A 4,590-nucleotide genomic window follows, 5' to 3' on the forward strand; every position below is an offset into this window, starting at 1 on the left:
GTTAGGGTTAGGGTTAGGGTTAGGGTTAGGGTTAGGGTTAGGGTTAGAAGTAGGAAATAAAACCTACACTTCCAGGTCTCAAAGAAGCATTTGGTCTTATGTATGCTGAAGCATGTTTGAAATAACCTCTGCAATATTGGCTTTCTGTGAGTATTTGCCTTCACTTGTATCCAGGAAAAACAGGCAGCCATCAAAGGAGAAATTTTGTTGAAAGACTTACCTGAGTGAGGAATCCTGAGGCCCCCTCATTGAAGCCTTTTCTACGCATTAGGCTGCACAACTTGTGGGTTGATGTAAATGAGGTCCAAGGCTTAATATTAGGAATAATCCCTTAGCAGGCCTGCACAAATTAATTTTGAGGCCAATACACTTTAGGGAGGGATTAGAACTAGCTGACTACAAGCATGTACCAAATATAGAGAGTGTGGCTATGCACTACAGATGAGAAAAATCAGAGTTCACCATGAGGACTGGCAAGATAATTGAAGAAATTTTGAGATTTGAGTGCAAAGATAAAGCAAGAATATCAAAACAACATTGCTGGAGAAACTCAGCAGATCAGGCAGCATCTGTGAAAAGAGAAACAGAGTTGATCTTTCAAGTTCAGTAACCCTTCTTCAGAACTGATAGCATATGGGAAAAAGTGGTATTTAGCTTGATGACAAGGGGGTGTTGGTGAGGGGGTTGGTGGCAGTGGTGTGGGATGGTAAGGGGTGGGTGCTGGTGGGTGAAGGAGAGTGCAGATCGTTGGAGTTGGAGCCTGGAGACAGAAAGGATAAAAGTTAGGCAGATCAAGGCGTTGTTGATAGTAAGCCAGGGAAGACGAAACTCTAGATATGTAATAATGCAGGCTATGAGAGGGTGAAAATGGTTAGCTGTGCTGAAAAAAGTTCATGTCATTACAGGACCTGGGGTTGAAGGTGGGTAAAAGACATGGTAGGAAGTGTTCAGACTCTAGAACTTTTGAACTCAATATTAAGTCCTGAAGGCTGCTGGGTCCCCAAGTGGAAAATGTGATACTATTCTTCTGGTTTGCATTGTGCCTTGCTGGAGTACTGCAGCAGGCCTGAGACAGAAATGTTGGCCAGGGAATATAGTGGTGTATTGAAGTAGTAGGCCACTGGAAGCTTGGGGTCATTTTTACAAATAGAATATAGGTATCTCGCAAAGTGGTCACCCAGTCTGCATTTCATCTCCCCAGTGTAGAGGAGACCACATTATGAGTATGAATATAATGATAATCAACTGGATTGAATTAGAAATTGCTATAAATATATAATAACAATTGTATACATAGAAATAAATATGAACTATCAAAAGTATAACAGTGTTTAAATGAGAAGCTCAATTGTTCGGTATTTGATTATGTGTGTCTATTGACTGATCTATGTATGCTTGACTTGTTAAGCTTGAGTGTAGACTCAGAGGAAAACAAACAAATTGTAGAAAGTATTGGAAATTAGAACTGCAGCATGACTGTACACATTTTGGATCACAGCGACATTTTAAAACTCTTGTAAATAAAATTCCTGCACACATTTAATCTGACATATATCATTATTCCTTTGCTTTGAGATGTCAAGCATACAATAGGAACAAAATGCACTGCATAAGTAGGATAGAGAATGTAATGCTGAAAAGTCATTAGGCCAAAATCATTTTGTCTAAACTGACACTATTTTGATCTTTCAAGTGCAACATTGAAAGCTAATGAGTGGAGCAGGGAGTTTTCCCCAAGGCCTGACCAATATTTATTTCTTAACCAACCTCACAGTAGAATAATGGGATTAACACCAGAAGCTGGCATGATGATGATTAAGTGGTAATGAATGTCAGAGTTGCATGATTATATGCTGAGAATTTGAAGGGGCAGGACTTTAAACCTAACATGAAGAGAATGTAGATAAGACACACTCTAAGTAGTTATTCAAACAAGTTCCATGGTCTCCAACAGAATTACTTCAAAAAACTATACAGAGTTAGGCACTAAAATTACAAGGAAATAGTCATAAAAAACAGATTATCTGTTCATTATTACATCACAGTAAGCGAGAACATTTATACACTAATTGGTCACCACGCCTCCTACATTACAATACTAACTTCACTTTCTAAAGCACAATGTGACGTTCTAGGATCACGAAAATCTCAATATAAATGCAAGTGTTTTATCTATTTAAATTCCATCACACAATCTCTGCTAACAGTCTAAGAATTGCAGAACAGTGCGTACTGAAACATAAATCTCTTCATCCTGTGACTATTAACCTGGTAAATAGCTGTAATGAAAACATTGTTGAATCTTTCTTCCACAGCAAGCAGGAGAAAAATATACTTCCAACCAAAAAAAATCACTATAAACATAATTTACTGACCTATTTCTCTGATTAGTTATTAATGAATTCAACAACTAAATATCATTTAGATCTTTTCCCCCAACTAGCTTGTTAAAAGCAAAAATCAATTCTCATCACTTTAGGAGACTTTGGAAGAGATCTTTCTCTTGATGTGAAGACACAGCTCTGAAGGCAGTTTGGATAAAATAATCCAATGTTGCTCCTGCTGACTGTTGCAACAGAAAGTGACCAAGTTACATGTGAAGCAATATCACTTTTCATTTGGAATTCTTATATTTGGGGCTGACACACTTTGCAGTCAAAGAAATCATTATAGAATGTCTTGCATGTCGTACAGCAGAACCACATTCGAACAGAAGTTGAAAGGTCAGAATTCCCAAGATGAAATATGAATCTTATGAACTTATGAACATACTATGTAGGAACAGAAGTAGACCATTTGGCCCCTCAAGCCTACTCCACCATTTAATAAGATCAAGACTGAATTGTATGTGTTTCAAATCCTACGTTCTCATCTACACCCAATAACCTATGATTCACCGAACAAGAATCTATCTACCTTTAAAGGTAAAAACCTATCTATCTTAAAGACTTAAAAAAGAATTCAATAACATCATCTCCATTGCCTCCTGAGGCTTAGACTTCCAAAATCACACAACCATCCAAAAAGAATAACCTCGTACTTTATCTCCTGAAAGAGTGACCACTAATTTTAAAACATACCGGTAATTTGGTTTTGGGGGAGAAAATGTTCAGTTGTGTATAAGAGCACTTCTGGATATAAAAATAAACATCCTGAAAAGTGAACTTATTCCCAATATACAAGAATTATATTACTACACCTTCAACAGCATCCATCTGCATCTGAACTCCTACAGCAATGGAAGTCTGCCAGACCAGCTAATTGCAAGAATCTTCATTAGAAACTGATTCAAGTGAATTAATATTCATAACTTTTGAGTTTTAATCTATTCCTTGTTGTAACCTGTTTCCTTTCCTTCATTTGTATTTTTCTTCATGTGTATTTGTGCTTATGTATATATGTGTTTCCAAAATTATTCCATGGGTTTGGAATGCATGAATAAGTCACACTTATGTTTTAACAATTAAAAAAAATACAGTTAAAGGGGGAGATCTTGTACCAGTGATAGAGTTCCTAGCTCTGAGTCAGGCAACCTATGTGAAAATCTCAGCTGCTCGTACAGTGTGCCATAATATGACTGAGCTGATTTATTATGAAGGTATCAAAATGACAAGAGACACAAACTGTGCATAATATTTAAGATGTGGTCTCACCAGTACCCTGCATAGCATCCTTACTGTTATGTTCAATTCCACTCATAATATAGATTAACATCCCCTTAGCCTTCTTGATTATACGCTGCAACTTCGTACTAATTTTTGTAACTCATGCACCTAAGTTCCCCTGCACCTTGGAATTCTGCAGTCATATTTCATTTAAGTAATAATTTGCTCTTATATTCTTTCTGCTGAAATGAACAACTTCACGTCATACTCCATCTTCCAGATTTTTACCACTCACTTACTCAACCTATCCATATGTGTTCGTATCAGAGATAGTAGGAACTGCAGATGCTGGAGAATCCGAGACAACAAGGTGCAGGGCTGGATGAACACAGCAGGCCAAGCAGCATCATAGGAGCAGAGAGGCTGACGTTTCGGGCCTAGACCCTTCATCAGAAAAGGGGGAGGGGAAGGGGGTTTTGAAATAAATAGGGAGAGAGTGGGAGGCGGATAGAAGAGGGATAGAGGAGAGGATAGGTGGAGAAGAAACAAACAGGTCGAAGAGGCGGGGATGGGGCCAGGAAAGGTGAGTGTAGGTAGGGAGTTAGGAAGGGGATAGGTCAGTCCAGGGAGGACGGACAGGTCAAGGGGGCGGGATGAGGTTGGTCGGTAGGAGATGGAGGTGCGGCTTGAGGTGGGAGGAGGGGATAGGTGGGAGGAAGAACAGGTTAGGGAGGCAGGGACGAGTTGGACTGGTTTTGGGATGCGGTGGGGGGAGGGGAGATTTTGAAACTTGTGAAATCCACATTGATACCATTGGGCTGCAGGGTTCCCAAGCGGAATATGAGTTGCTGTTCCTGCAACCTTCAGGTGGCATCGTTGTGGCACTGCAGGAGGCCCAGGATGGACATGTCGTCTGAGGAATGGGAGGGGGAGTTGAAATGGTTCGCGACTGGGAGGTGCAGTTGTTTGTTGCGAACCGAGCGTA

The sequence above is a fragment of the Rhincodon typus genome, chromosome 32, assembly GCF_021869965.1.
Source record: "Rhincodon typus isolate 14 chromosome 32, sRhiTyp1.1, whole genome shotgun sequence".
Classification (NCBI taxonomy): Eukaryota; Metazoa; Chordata; class Chondrichthyes; order Orectolobiformes; family Rhincodontidae; genus Rhincodon; species Rhincodon typus.